The sequence below is a fragment of the Myotis lucifugus genome, unplaced genomic scaffold (genome assembly GCF_000147115.1).
Source record: "Myotis lucifugus unplaced genomic scaffold, Myoluc2.0 scaffold_6, whole genome shotgun sequence".
NCBI lineage: Eukaryota > Metazoa > Chordata > Mammalia > Chiroptera > Vespertilionidae > Myotis > Myotis lucifugus.
In genome coordinates this window covers 14,648,987-14,667,162 of record NW_005871054.1, presented here as the reverse complement: position 1 = coordinate 14,667,162, position 18,176 = coordinate 14,648,987, and the positions used below count along the sequence as shown (strand labels likewise).

Genomic DNA, 18,176 nt, shown 5'->3' with positions numbered 1-18,176 from the left:
GGTGTCGCCGAGCTCCCGCCGCGGCCTCTGCCGCCCAAACCCCTCGAGTCTTTTCCTGCGTCGCGGAGCCGGGGTCAGCGGAGCGCCGGCCCCGGCTCCTGGGTAGGCTCCTGGCTAGGCCCCTTCGCCAGCCGCCGCCTCCGCGCTCCGCCGAGGCGCCGAGAAGCTGGCGGTAGGGAATTTTCCTTTGCTCCAGTGCCTGTCAGTCAAGTGCTTGCCCCTGTCCTCGGCTTCAGGCTGCGAGCATCTCCAGTGAAAGCCCGGGGGCAGCCCCAGGCCCTAACTCGTCCCTTCCTGGGGCATGCCTGTTGGAAAACACTACCCTTTCCCATTTGTTTCCTCCTCAGCTTCTGCCCTACTTTGCGCTCCACTTCACTTCCTTGTTAAATTTTCTCTCTCCCTCTTCTGTCACTGGGTCTCACCATCTTCTTCCCCTTAATGGCTTTAAATCGTTTCTCTTTCTCTTCTCAGCAGGCTCCGGGTTTCTCTTCCCCGCCTTCCCCAGCAATCCTTTTCGGATGTCATTCTTTTTAACCAGTGAAGTTCTCACATGAAATTTCTACCGTCAGTACTCGTATGCACCAGAGGCCCATGGAGAGTAGACGCGCCAGCTCTATGTGGCAGATCAGTGGGTTTTTGTTTTTTTTAAATAATGTAACTGAGCCTAACACCCTTAAAAATTATATTACCAAATGTAGACTGTGAAAGTAACACCGAATTAATATTTAAAATGAAGGGCTCAATGACGGTTGAAAATACTTAATTTTTTTTTTTAGTTACATGACCTCTAATGTCAGATTTAGCAGAACTAGAACATTCGCCCATCTTATTTGGCAAAAATGCTTCTTAAGCGTTTGATAGTGGCTCAGACTCATCAGTCTTCAAGTTGGCTTAAAAACAACTCGAAAACTTTAAAAACAAGACGTTAAGAACAGCTAGGTAGATGTTTTGATGATGTCACAGTTAAAAGACCTTTTAAAATAGGCTCTACGTGTTTAATGTATCAAAATAAAGTTGGCAGGAGTCTTATAAAAGGATTATTTAGGAATTTGAGTAGTCTGTGTTATATAGCTATTTTGGGAAAAACATTCTTTTTCTTTTAACAAACGTTTACAACTGTGATGTGAGAATTACTGAGGTTTATTGTGGGATTAACACAGGAACTCATTTTATTTGAGCTACTGTATGGATGTAGAAGTGGTAATTGTTCAGGGTAGATAATATAAATCAGTATGTTCTAGGAGATGGAGAAACGTGCCATCGACACTGAATGTTAATAGACATTTCATTTACTTTCTCTGTTGTGCAATAGCAGAGCTCCTATTATTGGCCTACTTTTAAATAGAGCATTTCTAAGTAAATAGTGAGGCAAGTTATTCTAATTATTATAGTCCTTTCCAAATGTACAAGCTTTTTAAAAATATGTGTATAATTGAAGTTATACTGTTAAAATGGTAATTTTTAAAAGATTTTTCTTTTTTTTTTTGCCTCCTGAGTATTACAAATGTTTTAGTAGAACTTTTAAAAGTATGTAGAACAGAATTTTTTTTTTTTTTAGTCAACAGATTTTCTTTCCGGAATAATCCGAAATTTTACTGAGCTGCTTAACCTTCTCTCAGTGTCTTCTTTGTCTCTTTTTTAATGCTTGTTTGTGTTTGCTCCTCTTCATTTATTTTTGCTCTCATAACGTCTTATCACAGTTTCTGCAGTGGTTTTTTATGTTGAAGTATCAAGATGGAGTAGTATTTTTATTTGATCTTACATACTGATTAGCCAAGATCTATCCAGTTTCTTGTACATTAACCTTTGGATGTGTTCACGTTGTGGTAATTCCCTTAGAGGTGACCAGCAGAGCTTTCAACACCTGTTTTCTTAATACTGGGTGTCTTATTTCTTTGAAGACTCCAGGAATAGGTGAAAGCCTTTTCAGTTTATCTGACAGTCAGTCATGTCAGTGAATACTATTTATGTTAGTAATTCACATATTATAATTACCAAATTCCTTAAGATTACATCATCTGAAGGCATGGTGTAGCGTCTAAATAGCTGTTTCTAAGAACACCTAATTCACAAGTTGACATGATCAGAAAGAGTGACACCTGTTGAAAGTTTATTTTCCTATAATGTACATCTTTAATGGAGTCTTGAATTAAAATTCAGTGGCACTTTTGGAAGAGTAGAATTTGCCATGGGATAGTGAGCAATTGTGGAGATTCATTAAGAACTGGCTGAGCCAATAGTGGAAGGATTTCAGACATGCCCTTGTAAATGGGTTGGTAAACATTTATATGATACTGAGAGTGAATTCCCCTCCCCCTCCCACATTCATTGGTGTTAGTTACAAATATTACTTACATTATATGAATATTTGTATATTATATATAACAAGTATTTTATGACATTACCTAGCATAGAAAATTATATAATTCTAACTCTACAGTGGTCCTAAGATAATTAATAAGGTGAATAAAATTAACTTATTAAAGTATAACAAGGTAGTTTACTTTCCTGTGAAATATGCCATTTACAAGTTCACAGATTTTCATTTGGGAAACAGCTGGTAGTATCTGAGTTATAATAATGTGTTTTGTTTTTATTCCAAAAAGAAAATTCATTAAAATAATATTTAGCTTAAATATAAAATTACAATTAGTAGTAAGAGAATTTGGGGGAATACGGTTATTTCTGGATTTTCAGTAATGATTCTTTTTATTTTTTCCTTAAGTGAACTAATTTTAGAATTTGGAATGAAACAATACTGATATTTATATTCGCTTTTATAGAATGTGTATAACATGTGTGCATATATATATATATATGTAGTATCAGCAAAATTGTGGGTTAAGATAATGAATTAATTGGGCATACTGAGATAAGATTCCTACAAACTGGGTAAACTCTGGAATTATAACCTAAAATACTTCCCATCTCCCTATCCTGTACGCAAATTAAACAGTGAAAGTTAAAGTAGGGTAGATTTTGGAAATACTGGTTTTTGTAGTGTTTGCTTGATTGCCATAAAATTTATAAAATGACAGCTTGTTAGCTTCTAGCAGCTGCTCTAACAAGTATGGGTAAAGAAAGGGTACATAATCTGTCTTTGTTTTTGTTGGTAACATGTTTACATAAAATAACTTTTGCCCTGGCCTGTTAGTTCAGTTGGTTACAGTGTCATCCCAATCCACCAAAGTTGTGGGTTTGATCCCTGGCACTTACAAGAGTCAACCAATGGCCTCACAGGGGTGGCTCAGTAGTTGTGTCGACCTATGAACCAGGAGGTCACAGTTCAATTCCCAGTCAGGGCACATGCCTGGGTTGTGGGCTGGATCCCCATTTGGGGGGGCATGCAGGAGGCAGCCAATCAATGATTCTCTCTCATCATTGATGTTTCTATCTCTCCCTCTCCCTTTCTCTTTGAAATCAATAAAAATATATTTTTTAAAAAATCAACCAATGAATGCATAAGAAAGTGGAACAACAAATCGATGTTTCTCTCCATCTCTCAAATCAATTAAAAGCTAAAAACAAATTTGTTTTTTTTTTTTTTTTGGATTAATTTAAGTATGCTAGTATCTTATTTCTTGTCACAACATATACCTTTTACAATGACTCCCTTTGTAATTAGCTTACTTAACTTACAAAGTTATCTTAATCAACTATAATATTTTAAGTTAATATATTTAGATACTTAACACAGTTTAATATTTAAAGCACAGTTTACCAATTTAAAGCTTTTATAACCTACTTATTAGTTTATTATTCAGTTGCTAATAAAATGAATTCAAAGTTTTCTTTTGGGGTATGTTGAAATCCACGATTATATTTATTAGCTTTAAATTGATTTGTTTCTTAAAAATTAAAAGATCTTAAAGTTTAGAAACGTAACACTAGTTGGAAACTTGTTTTGTATCCTTTTGGACAAAAGATCAACTATGATGTGATAGTTAAAGGAGAGAGAGAGAGACAAACCTTGGCAGACTTCTATTGGATATTAAGGAACTTATCTTTACTCTTAGTTATGGGACCAATTATTGGTAGTGATACAGGAAGGATAAGACCGTTGGTAGTATTGCTGTGCTCTCTCTCTATGTAGAATGTCCTCCACTTCAAAATAGGTTGTGAATGAAAAGTGCATTTGTATGATAGAAACATGAAAAACCGTTTCCTTCATGGAACACTTTCATAATGTGGTTATCAGGTATAATCAAATTTATGATGAAAAAAACAAGTGAATAGATTTTGTTTATAGGTAGTACATACAGTAGTCCGCCCATATCCGTGGTTCTGCTTTTCCCAATTTCAATTAAATGGAAAATTCCAGAAATAAACAATTCGTAAGTTTTAAATTACACACCATTCTGAGTAGGGTGATAAAAGCTAGACCCATTTCCTAGTACTATGTAAATTATCCTTTTATCCATCATATATCCACATCACTTCATCTCATCCCGAAGGCACTTTATCATTTCACATCATCACACTAGAAGAGTGAGCACAGTACAATATGATAGTTTGAGAGAGATCACACTCATAACTTTTATTACAGCATCTTGTTATAATTCAATTGTCAATATCTTACTGTGCCTAATTTATAAATTAAACTTTAAAATATGTATGTATGATAGGAAAAATGCCCATATATATGAATCAGTACTATCTGCAGCTTCAGACATCCACTGGGGGATCTAGAAATGGATCTTCCATGGATCAAGGGAGACTACTGTACCTGAGAAGAAGCAGGTTTGATAAAGGGTATATAATTTAAGAAGTTCTGACGGATTTCAGAGAACTTTAAAGCTTGAAAGTAATGTCACTGATTCTTAAATCTAATTGCATTTTGTTTTCTTGATGTAGGTATGTATATAAGTGTACTCCTAACATTGAAAAGAGATAGTTAATAGATGTTCTTATGAGTAGGAGAATCTAGGAGTATCCATATTGCTCATGGGTGCTTAACCTTTCTTGGCAAAGAGTTTTGCTTTTCCCCTCTTCTAATTAAAGCAGTCAACTCTGAGTTAACTGGTGTTATCTGTTGAACACAGGTGACCCTTCTTTGTCCCTTACAAAGAGGAAATAATTAACTCAAAACAACTCTAAATAATAGACTGTATGGGAGGGGAGATCAAGTATAGATATGAGAGGTTTCCTATTACTTTTACTTACTCCAGGCTAGCAATCCACAGAAAAGTACAGAATTCAGTATCGTATAATAGTATTTGGTTTATAGGTAACTTCTACCCCCAATCATTATTTTTACATTTACTGAGTGCCTTCTAATATGCGAGGCACTATTCCAGGCTGGAGACTGCACAAAACAGACAAAATCTCACCCTAGCCGGCTTGGCTCAGTGGATAGAGCTTCAGCCTGCGGACTGAAGGGTCCCAGGTTCGATTCCGGCCAAGGATACATCCTGGGTTGCAGGCTCGATCCCCAGGAGGGGGCGTGCAGGAGGCAGCCGATCAATGATTCTCTCTCATCATTGATGTTTCTATCTCTCCTCCCTTCCTCTGTGAAATCAATAAAGAAATATATTTTAAAAAGAGACAAAATCTCTGCCCTCATAGATATTTCTTTTGATAACAAGCAGTCTTCCTTAATTTACATTACAACTCTGTTTCTTTGTGGTGGCTTAAATTATGATTGGAAAATTTAGGATCTATGGTGTTTTCTGAACTACTTAAAAGCTGTAATTGGATCACTTTTTAAAAAAATATATGTTTTTATTGATTTCAGAGAGAGGAAAGGAGAGGGAAAGGTGGGAATATCGATGGGCTGCTTCCTACATGCCCACTACTGGGAATCGAACCCAAAATCCAGGCGTGTGTCCTGACCAGGAATCGAACTTGGTGCCTGGGACAACACTCGGCCAACTGGACCACATTGGCCAGGCAGAAATTCACTATTTTTATCAAGAGAGAGAGAAGAGTTTTTCTGTAACTGGACAAAAACTGGAATATGAACAGAGAAAGTAGGAAGGGGGAAATATTGTTCTACTTAAGATAAAAAATAAAGAGCCCTGGCCAGTGATGTGGCTCTGTTGGTTGGGCATCGTCCCATGCACCGAAAGGTTGGTGGTTTGATTCCCAATCACGGCACATGCCTGGGTTGCAGGCGCGATCCCTAGTAGGGAGTGTGCAGGGGAGAGCCTACAGATGTTCCATTCTCATGTCGATGTTTCTCTCCCTTCCATTCTCTCAAAAAATCAATAAAAATATTTTTTTAAAAATAAGCCAGAGATAGATTGCTATATTAGGCATGAAGAAAGCTGGGGGCTTCAGGTGTTTCCATTTACTGTTCAACCTTGAGTAGATGAGTTCCTGGGCAGTAGAATGGGAGAAAAGGTGAGATAATGGGAGCAGGGTGAACAGGATTTTTAACAAATCTGGCCTGAATGACTTGAGACATACATATAAAATATATGTTGTGATTTGTGTTTGGAAAAGACCCTGTTTCTGTTCTTAGTGAGTACTGTATAGCTGAAAAATTAATTATCAATAGTGTCTGAAAAAACTGATTTGTAACTGCTACTTCTGTTCTCTGGTTATTAGGCAATCCTGTTGAAGATAGCTGATGGAGCCAAGCTGACTTAGTTTATTGTGCTCAAATTGGTCTTTCTGTATATTTGTTAATGCTTCCCTTAATTCCGTAACTGTGGTTTATTACTCAAAGTTGTGCTTTTGTTTTCCTGCATTTTAAATTTTTGCATGAGGATGTCCTATTGCATTTAGCTACCAAGCAGATGCTTAGTTTTTTTCTTTCTTAGTGATGGTTCAGCTTGGTAAAGATATCTCCTGCTGAGTTCACACAAACATTGCACACTTAAGTGTGAGAGATCTTTGGTCTTTGTTTTTATTTTAATGCATAATGGGTTTTGTTTTTTTTGTTTTTTGCTTTCATTTGTGAATCATTGAGTCAGAGTGTCATGTGATCTTGCTTGTTGCAGTGAACAGATGTTTTTAAGCAAATCAACTTGTGTATTTATTTCAGTGCCCCAATATAAAAATGAACACTAGTTCCATTCACAACCTAAGAGACCTAATTTATAGCACCCAAAGAAGGCTTTAAATTACTAGTTTCACATTTAGTATATTTTTATAACTGTATTTATCACTTTTATCAAAACTCTGATGGCCTAGCCGGTGTGGTTCAGTGGTTGAGTGTCAACCTATGAACCAGGAGGTCATATTTAAATTCCTGGTCAGGGCACATTCTCATGTTTCAGGCTCGATCCCCAGTTTAGGAGCATGCTGATCAATGGTTCTCTCTCATCATTGATGTTTCTATCTCCCCCTCTCCCTTCCGCTCTGAAATCAATTAAAAAAAATTTTTTTTTAAATGTTAATATGGTGCTAAGTTTGGTCACAGAGTTGAGGTGATGACTGCTACATGTCTCAGTGGACAAGGAACTTTTTCTCTTTTGTAATTGCCAGGTTATTCATGGCATGTTTTGTTACCATTGCAAACTTTCACTTAATGGATTTACTGATTTTTAAAGCTGGATTTCCACTGAGTCAAACTGTGGTTCATTGGCCACATTTGGCCTGCTGCCTATTTTTGTAAATAAAGTTTTATTGGAACACAGCCATGTTCATTTGTTTACATATTTATCTATGGTTGCTTTTTCACTACTATGGCAGGATTAAGTGGTTGTGACAGAAACTGTATGGCCCTGCAAAGCTCCAAATATATATTAGTTTCTTTTAAGAAAATTTGCTGACTCTTTATCTAGGATGTACATATTGTTTCCTTTTTCTCATTGTAGTGGTAAGTGATGGTATAAAATTGGTGTTTATATATTTGGTGTTTATATGTAGTTTCTCCTACACTCTGTAATATTATTCAAAGGATAATTGCTTTTAACATGGTTGAAATTGTGAAGTTTTTGCTTATGTCCCCAAAACCATAAAGTATAACCAGTTAATGTTATACATGGTATACAAATTCATGTATTAAAAACATAGCAGTCATACAAATGTTATAAGGAATAATGAACACCAAAGTATAGTTGAAGCCCTTCTATATATAATCTTCCTGTATTCCATCCTTTCTTTCCTATTATCCTAAATTTTGTGCCTACCCTCACATATACGAGCACCATATAAGTATGTTGTATCTATATTTGTTTAATTTGGAAAAAAATTTTATTTTTTTAAGTTTTTTTCTTTATTGATTAAGGTATTACATATGTATCCTTATCCCCCCATTACTCCCCCACCCCCTTGTATCTATGTTTGAATAACATATAGTGTACTGTTTTAAGAGATTTTGTAGTGTTTGTACATGATCATATTTGGAATCTCTTTTTTTGCATTTTCATTTAACATTTTTATGAGGTTTTGTTGCTCTATTCCTTTTTTAAAAATAGTATTACATATATATTACATAGTATTCCGTTGTATGATTATAACACATTTTGTCTAGGCTCTTTGGATGGACATTTGAATTATTTTTGTAATTATAAACAATGGAGCTAAAACATAATTTACATGTATGTATGTGTGACAGTTTCTCCACAGCACATACTTAGGAGTATTAATAGTTGAATTGTAAGCTAGTCTCATCTTACAGCCTACCTAGATATTTCCAAATTTCTCTCCAAAGTACCAATATATATTTCCAGCAGTGGTATGTAAAACTTTCTGTTGCTCTCTGTCATTATCAGCACTGTCCTGTATAAAAACAATGTCAGCCATTCATGTAACTTAAATTTTTCTAGTGCCACATTAACAAAAAAGGAACAAGCCAAGTTGATTGTAATATAGTTTATTTAATCTGGTATAGCAAAACAATTTCAGCAAAAATTGATGAGTTATTTTTGCACTCTTTTCCTATTAAATCTTTGAAATAGTGTATGTATTTTATACTTATCAGTAAATTTCAATTTGGATTAGCCATATTTCAAATTCTGACTAGCCATATGTGGCTAGTAAGAAGCTACTGCATGAGATGGCACAGCTCTATGTCCTTGTCTACATTTGGTATTAACCATCTCCCCCATCCTTCATTCTGATGAAAGAGAAATGCTATTTCATTGTGACTTTTTAAAAATATGTATTTTTATTGATTTCAGAGAGGAAGGAAGAAGGAGAGAGACATAGAAATATCAATGATAACAGATGATCATTGATAGGTTGCCTCTTGCACACCCCCCACTGGGGATCCAGCCTGCAACCTGGGCATGTCTCATGACTGGGAATCACACTGTGACCTCCTGGTTCATAGGTCAGCGTTCAACCACTGAGCCATGCCGGCTGGGCTCATTGTGTCTAATTTTGTATCTTCATATTAATTTTCTTGTTAGGAAATTTGCATTTTACTAGTGAGGGTGAACATTCTTATGTGTTTTTGGCCATTTGAATTTCTCTCTTTGTGTATTTGCTATTATCATTTGCCCTATTTTCCTAATGATAAGATCTTATAGGCATAAATACCAATTTATTTTGCCATTAGCATTCTGATGTTTGTGTTAATTGTGTTTATGGGTTTTAAGGATTAACTTAATGATGTATCTGTAAAATGACATTATACATTTTAATTTAAAGGCAGTTTTAAAATAACTCCAGCCTGGGGAGTGTGGCTCAGTGGTTGAGCGTCGACCCATAAACCAGGAGTCACTCGCTGGCTTGATTCCTGGTCAGGGCACATGCCCGGGTTTCCAGCTTAATCCCCAGTGGGGGGCCTGCAGGAGGTAGCTGATTGATGTTTCTGTCTTGCTATTCCTCTCGCTTCTTCTCTCTCTAAAATCAACACATATTTAAAAAATAAAATAACTCCAAAAATATTTGGATTGAAGTGAATGCTTGGAAGCCTAGTACTTGAATAGTAAGGTGGGGGTGGGTGAGACAGAGCTTTATACTTAAGGTAAACAATCCTTTGAATATGTATATTTTCCTCCAGACTCTTCCTTTTTACAGCTTGGTCTTACTTCTTTCCTTAGTTGTAAGCCTAAGGACCCCTAGGAAGAGCTAGACTGAATGGATTGTGGCCTAGAGCCAAAGAGTTTCTCAAAAAGTTCTGTAGGGGTGGGGATGCTTTATGCAGAGCAACTGGACAAACCAAGTGTTAAATTCACTAGTGTGCCCTCTGTCTGGAGTAAGTGGATGTAATTGGCTGGGTGCTTTAAATGTGAAACACCAACAGTAAAATTGCTGAAAATCAAGAACTGCTTGTACTTAATTGTTACAGTAGATGATGGAGATTAACCAGTGTTCCAATAAATTTTTAGTTCTCTGCCAATTAAATATTTTTTGGGGGAAGGTTGGAATGGCTGACTAGGATATCCTTTCTTGAAGTATCTTTTAACTTAATGTGTGTTTTACTCAGTACCTGCTAGGTGCCAATGTTACAGGGTAGGGTAGGAGGGGATAAATGTTAAAAGGAATACGGATACTTGTATAGGAGTGATGAGAGGTTGGGATGAAGGGTTGGGGATGTCTTCAAAAAGGAGCTATTATTTCATAGGTTAGCTCAAAAGAAGGTAGGAAAAACTGATTGTGAGGTGGGAAATGAGCATGATGGACTTGGCCTTTGTAAGGCCTACGCGGAGAGGAAAGTTCCAGACTAGATATTTTGTGCTTAATGTCAGTTGGGGACTAGGAAACCATTACATCTTTTTGGGACACTTAAGATATGTTTTAGGGAAATCAAACTGATGGTAATCCTCAGGGTGGTTTGAAGGAAGGTGATTTGAAATGAGTTGAACCCAAATAGGAGACAATTAGATAATCGAGACAAAGCGAGACTATGCTCAAATTTGGATGCAGGTTAAGAGAGATACTTGATGGAACATAGTGACTAGTGTGTAGTGGTTGGATGAGTAATAAACTGATAGGTAGGTAGTAAAAATAGGTTGGGACATGAAGGTTGCACAGTATAGAAGTGATTACCCAGCCGGAGTGTCTCAGTGGTTGAGCATCGACCCATTAACCAGGAGGTCACAGTTCAATTCCCAGTTTGATTCTTGGTCAGGGCACATGCCGGAGTTGCGGGCTCAAGGCAGATGATCAGTGATTCACATCGTTGATGTTTCTATCCCTCTCTCCCTCTTCCTTCCTCTCTGAAATCAGTCAAAACATGTTTTAAAAAATAGAAGTGATTGCTAAAGCAATGAGATTGGATCAGGGGGCAGATGCTATGTTCTTGAGTCAAGGTTAATTAACTGTTTTGGAGGGCCTACTTCCCTCTTGAATGTAAGAGTCTGAAGGAAAAAGAATGTGAATGTGTTTTAATTGCTTGTGTTTTGAGAGTCAACAGAAGTGTAGAGTTTCAGCAAGGGAGGAGTTATCAATAGTGCGAAGTACCAGTACAGCAATCCTACTTTTTAGGACCAGACTGATGTATGAGCTAATTCTGTCAAGCAGTAGCTAATTCCACCAAGCAAGACTGATCAGTGTTTGAGTTGTTTTGCCGGGAATATTGGTGATTTTCATACTGATTTGGCTATTGATTATATCATGACAAACATTAAATATGAAACATTCTATATATGTTGGTCATACTACTACCATGCCCCAGGGTAAATTCACTTATGGATAATCCTATATAATAAAAGCCTAATATGCAAATAGACCGAATGGCGGAATGATCGGTTGCCTTGACGTGCACTCACCACCAGGGGGCAGACGCTCAATGAAGGAGTTGCCCCCAGCCTGCAGGCCCCAGGCCAGTCAAGGTGGGTGCCAGTGGGGACCCCCCAGTCATCCCGCCTGTCGCCCCATGGAGGGAGGCGACTGGTGGTGGGGGGTGGGGCCGGTGAGCAGGCAGCGCCAGGCTGGCCAAGGCGGGTGTCAGTGGGGGCCACCCAGTCGCCCTGCTGGTCACCCCACAGATCGCCGGCTAGGGACCCTACCCATGTACGAATTTCGTGCACCAGGCCTCTAGTAGGACTATAACTATACATTAGCATCATGTTCTGTTCCATTTCACTAACTACTCATAAACATAGTGCTAAAATAATGTGGCAATCAGATCTATAAATAGACTTTATTTTCAAAGCCTCATGAAACCTGATATTTTTCTTAATTTGCTTTTTGTAATCTGGAACCATTTTTAGGAGGGAGGAGAGAGCAGAGAACAACTAGAAGTAAAATCATGTAGCCCTGAACTTATTTTATTGTCATAGGTAATTGAAAAATGATTGAGATTAGGAATAGCAGTTATTTTCCCCCCAGGCTTTTTTGCTGAATTTAAAAAGGTGATCTCTGTTAGTATGTTGGAAATCAATCAGTCTTGTAGTAAAACAATCAAGCATAAAATCATGACAAAATCCAAGCAAGGTATCTTTAGCCCTTGCTTCATCTCAGGAAGTCAAATACAGATAGGACATGAACTCCCTCTGATTTCTGCAACATTAACTGAAATATTTATTGTATGGTCAAGGGAAAAATTCTCTTACCTTAGCATAATAGTATTAAGCTTTTAATGGGACATGATCAGGTAGCTGGTGACATGTTCTTTGCACAGTACCTACAGTGCTTTCTTTAGGTTTTGCCTCACCCTCCTTCCAAATCTCAGAGGAACTGGAGTTTTTAAAAGCCATGGAAGCAATAAAAAGGAACAAACTGATAATAAACACAATATGGATGGATCTCAGAAACATGCTAAGTGAAAGAAGCCAGATACAAAGGAAGGAGTACATACTGTATGGTTTCATTTACATGAAATTCTAGAAAAGGCAAAACTGTTCTGACAGCACATCAGTGTTTACTTAAGCCTGGAGATGTTGACGAGATGGACTTAAAAGGGGCATTAAGGAATTTTTTCAAGTGATAGAAATGTTCTGTGTCTTTATTGTTGTGATGGTTGTACAAGTGTATATATTATCAGAACTCAATCAAACTACACACATAAGATGAGTGCATTTTATTATATGGAAAACAACAACAGCCCAGGGGGTCTTAGGCAACACTGGGAAAGTAAAATGAAATTTTATGGATTAGACTCCAATCTGAGGTTTTTTGTAGTGAATTGGCCTTTTTTCACAGTAAAGCTATCTAACACTGTTGATACCCTTTATGTGTCTGACCAAGTTCTAAGAGATGTTAATTCAGATATGTGTCTGACCAAGTTATAAGAGATGGTAATTCAGATAAATGGCAGTGATTTTGCTATATTTGAAATATAAGCAAATATACATTTATGTAAAATAAACTAAAATATTCAGATAATATCTAGTTAAGTAAAGTGTTTTTTTCTGGTTTACTAGTTTCAGAAGCCATTGAACCTTAGCCAGTGTGGCTCAGTTGGTTGGGCGTTGTCCTGTGCACCAAAAGGTTGCTGGTTTGATTCCTGGTCAGGGCACATGCCTGGTTTGTGGGCTCATTCCCAGTAGTGGTTATGCAGGAGGCAGCCTATTGATGATTTGCTGTTGCATTGGTGTTTCTCTCCCTCTCCCTTGCCCTCTAAACATCAATTTAAAAAAGAAGAAGCCATTGAAAGGATTTCAGAAATAGCTATTAAAGAATATTTAAATATAGCTAAGCTTAGTTAGAAAAACTTGGGAGTTTAAGATGTTATCCATAGAATAGTCATTCTCCAAATGTCAGATATTTTCTCATCTGTCAACTTATATATGAATAGTTGATCCTGGAACATACTATAAATATTTTTTTCAATTTGAATACATTGGATTTAATCTATGTATTAAGTTAGTTATGATAGACTAAGGCAGCGGTTCTCAACCTGTGGGTCGCGACCCCTTTGGGGGTCGAACGACCCTTTTATAGGGGTCGCCTAAGACCATCGGAAAACACATATATAATTACATATTATTTTTGTGATTAATCACTATGCTTTAATTATGTTCAGTTTGTAACAATGAAAATACATCCTGCATATCAGATATTTACATTACGATTCATAACAGTAGCAAAATCACAGTTATGAAATAGCAACGAAAATAATTTTATGGTTGGGGGTCACCACAACATGAAGAACTGTATTAAAGGGTCGCGGCATTAGGAAGGTTGAGAACCACTGGACTAAGGTGTATGTTTTGTGGATTGTAATGGTAATGATAATTAATACTTTTAAAGCACTTACTTGATATCAGACACTGACCTACACAGTAATTCTGTGATATGGGTGCTTTTATTACTCTTTTAGAAATAATTAGGTCAGGGTCATATAGTAAGTAGTCAAGCTGGCAATTGAATTCAAGTCTATTTCTGGCTAAAAAGAAGAAGTCTTGAGAAGGGAGAGTGGTGGTTTAAGAGAGAGGGCATGACTTAGGGTTTCTCCAAATTCTCTGACCCATGCTAAATGCATCTTTGATACCCAAGAATCTGGTGTTTCTAGCTTTTGACAGTCCACGATGGATCTGAGCTAATGACCCTGATGGCAATTGGGAATGAGGTTTCTACTCTTCCCAATGTCATTTCTCCAGTATTCTCATTCAGGAGACCCTTTCTCATTTTCTTCCTCATCCTCACTCCTAACATCCTTGTCTCAAGTCTGGCTCCTCTGGAGGGGCTTATGGGAACAATATTCCCTGAGGTCTTGCATGTTCATAGAATGTGTTTATACTCTTTATACTTGAAAGTCAATTTTACTGAATGTAAAATTTGTGATATTTATGTTTCTTTCCTTGCATATCTCATATAGCATTGTTTTCTGGCATAAAAGCATAGCTGTCAAAGTTTGACGACAATCTGATAGAGCCTGAGGTCATATTAGTCACAGTGTAGATAGGCATTTAGTCTAATTTTTATAGCACACTATACATATCCAAACAGTGATAGATTTTTGTTTTTCTCATTAAATTTGCAGCTAAAGCAAATGCCACTGTCAACAAAGCTATTTCCATTTTTTGACCTACCTTTTCCTCATTGAAGAGCTAGGCGAGTGGTCTGTTGTCCTAAATTTGAAATTTCTAGCTACAATTTCGAGTTAGAACAAGAACATCTAAGTTATTCTCATATCTGGTGAACCTTATTTATCACAAATTAATTTCACAGAATCTGTGGCTTACTTGATTTGTTTTCATCATCTAATCTAGAACTATACTTTTCAACCTTTAAAGGATCCTTAAAATGTCTAGCATATTCCCATCAATAACATCTCTTTATTATTGGAGCTAGGTATGGCTAATGCCTAGTTATCTAAATATGATACTAAAAACTGTTAAAAGTGTCAATTTAACAATTAAGCAAAATCTTTTAACTTTTTCTATCTATTATTATTTCAGAAATATAAGTAAATGCCACTGATACTACAATACACCAGAGTTGATTTGGAAGAAGAGAGAACTTAATACTGAGAGCATTAAGAATTATAGGGAAGAATAGAGCCACATGTTCTGTATCTGTGAGTTTAATGAAGGGGGAGAGTATTCTTTCTTTGCTTCTCAGTCAGACAGACTAGCATTTAGGATTTGATGCAGATATTTGTGAAAGAATATGCTCTGTATAGCTCTGGGTTGGTTTTAGTACTACTTTTCAAGCATCATTTTGAGCATGATGAGTATGGATTTTATTACTACTACTAGAGGCCCAATGCACGGATTTGTGCACATTGAAAGGAAATTAATTAGAAGGTGGCCGGTGGGGTGGGACTGGGCGAGACAGGCCAGATACGACCTGGAGCCAACCTCCTGTGGTCCCTCCCTGGCAGTGCCAGGGCTCGAAGGGCGTCTGCAGAGTGAGTGGGGTCCCTCTGGAAGATGGTGTCCCTCGGCCTGGTCTGCGGGGATCGGGCTGAAACCAGAAGTCTGACATCCCCTGAGGGGTCCCAGAGTGCGAGAGGGCACTCTGCAAAGTTGCTGTTGCTCGGTAGCTCCTGCATTGAGCGTCTGCCCCCTGGTGCATCATACCTACTGGCCAGTCGGCCGGTCGCTTAGCCTTTTATATATGTAGACTAGTGGTCCGGTGCGTGAAATTCGTGCACGGGGCAGAGGTGTGTGTCCCTCAGCCTGGCCTGCACCCTCTCCAATCTGGGACCCCTCAGGAGATGTCCAACTGCCCTCTCGAAATCCGGAACTGCTGGCTCCTAACCACTCGCCTGCCTGCCTGCCTGATCGCCCCCAACTGCCCTCCCCTCCTGGCCTGATCGCCCCTAATTGCCTCTGCCTCAGCCCCACCACCATGGCTTTGTCTGGAAGGTCTCCCGGTCTAATTAGCATATTACCCTTTGATTAGTATAGATTATTAACTTTAGTGACATGTTAGTAAAAACATGTACTAGTAATCTATCTGGGCAATGTTTCTAGCAACAGGCTGTTAGTGAGGAGTACTTAGTTACATCATAGAAACATTTCTTGGTAACGCTTAGGAAATTATGTGGCCTAATTAAAATTTGAAAATAGGAAAAGGTACTCTTCTAAGCATTTCATGTGTATTAGCTTTTATAATTCTGATAACACTCTGAGGGTAGATATTATTCTCCTCATTTTATAGCCACTGAGGCACAGAAAGATTAAGCGACTTGACCAAAGTCATCTAGAATGTAGGAGATAAATGCAAATCTAGACAGTGTGGCTTTAGAGTCGTGCTTTTAACTGCAAGTAGATAGGCTAAAGTGCATCTCTTATGTTAAGAGATTTTAGCTGAGAATTTTCTAGACTTTAGGACAGGGGACCTCAACCTTTTCAAACAGGGGGCCAGTTCACTGTCCCTCAGACCGTTGGAGGGCCGGACTATAGTTTAAAACAAAACAAAACTATGAACAAATTCCTATGCACACTGCACATATCTTATTTTGAAGTAAAAAAACAAAACGGGAACAAATACAATATTTGTATTTGCATGTGGCCCGCGGGCCGTAGTTTGAGGACGCCTGCTTTAGGAAACCTGGATCATTTGACTCAGAAATGTCAGTGATTCTTAACCTCAAAGTAAAGTGTTTAAAAGTTTAGGGTGCTTAGTCAGAATATAGGGCTATACAATACACAACATAAAGTTAAAATTGTGTGCTGTTTCTGCTTTTTTTTTTTCTGCTACGAATTACAAATTTTTAGTATTCTGGTTAAAGATAACATACCATACTGCTGTTATGAATGGTATAATTACTATTTGTTATCAGCAAGTATGTTTCCCTTAAATTTGTTTTGCCTTTGGTTTCTTCCTTTCCAAATGCCATTTTTTTCCTGGACAACCAACTTTTTAAATTCAGAGAAACATGCTTCATATTTCACAATGGAAAGCTATAAGAAAATATGGTTAACTTAATTTTATTTTGCTGATCTATAGAGTCTATACAACTCAGTAAAAATACTTTTATATGTAACAATTTTTAAAAACTAATACGAGCACAGTTCAAAATAAATGGCATAAAAGGCTTAAAATGAAGAGAATAAATAGTGCTCTCCAGAAACAATAGTTTTTTGTAATATCTATGGGCTCTTCTGGTAATTACTTGCATTATCTTTAACAAAAATGTTTATACAACTGCCTGGCTGGTATGGCTCAGTGGTTGAGCATCAGTCTATGAACTGAGAGGTCATGGTTCACTTCCTGGTCAGGGCACATTCCCCGGATTGCCTGCTGGATTCCCAGTAAGGGGGCGTGCAGGAGGAGGTGGCCAGTTAATGATTCTCTCTTGTCATCGATGTTTCTATCTCTCCCTTTCCCTTCCACTCTGAAATCAATTAAAAATATTATTTTAAAATTTAAAATATATATATATATATACAACTACTTAATGATTCTTTTAGATGTTATCATTTGATTTTCTGTGGAACTTCAAAGGAATTTTCTGTTATATAGTTTTGCTGATGGGCAGTTCCATGCGATTTGGATTCTTATTTTTATGTAGATGACTTTCCATTTCCATTCTTAACCCCAAAAGCTTTTTTTTTTTGTATTTGTGTTTTATTTTTATTTTTGTAAAAAGTAAAAGAGGGAGAAAAGAGGCAAAGGAACAGGGTCTCCAACCACATCCCCACAATAGCTTCTGAAGCACATGTCTGTGCGGATTTGTTTTTGAAAAGACAATTTTAGGTCTGTTTCAGGAAAACTCCCTTGACTGTTAATCTCAGTGCAAAGACCTTAAAATGAAAACTTCCCATCTGTTTGCCACACAAGGATCCAACAAGAGATATAAAACAAACTTGTTTGGAAAATGCCTCCTTTTACACAAGGGGAAAGGCTCAATAGATGCATTAACACACAGAACTTTTCAGGAATCAAGTTGGCTGTGACTTCACAAAATGAAAAACACCAAATAACATTTCTAACTGTAG

At 37.4% G+C, this 18,176-nt stretch overlaps 1 protein-coding gene across 7 annotated transcripts in view; it reads left to right on the top strand.

The window, feature by feature from the left end:
- The window catches only part of PPM1B (protein phosphatase, Mg2+/Mn2+ dependent 1B), a 69,520-nt gene that overhangs the window by 660 nt on the left and 50,684 nt on the right, over positions 1 to 18,176 (top strand). The window lies entirely within an intron of this gene.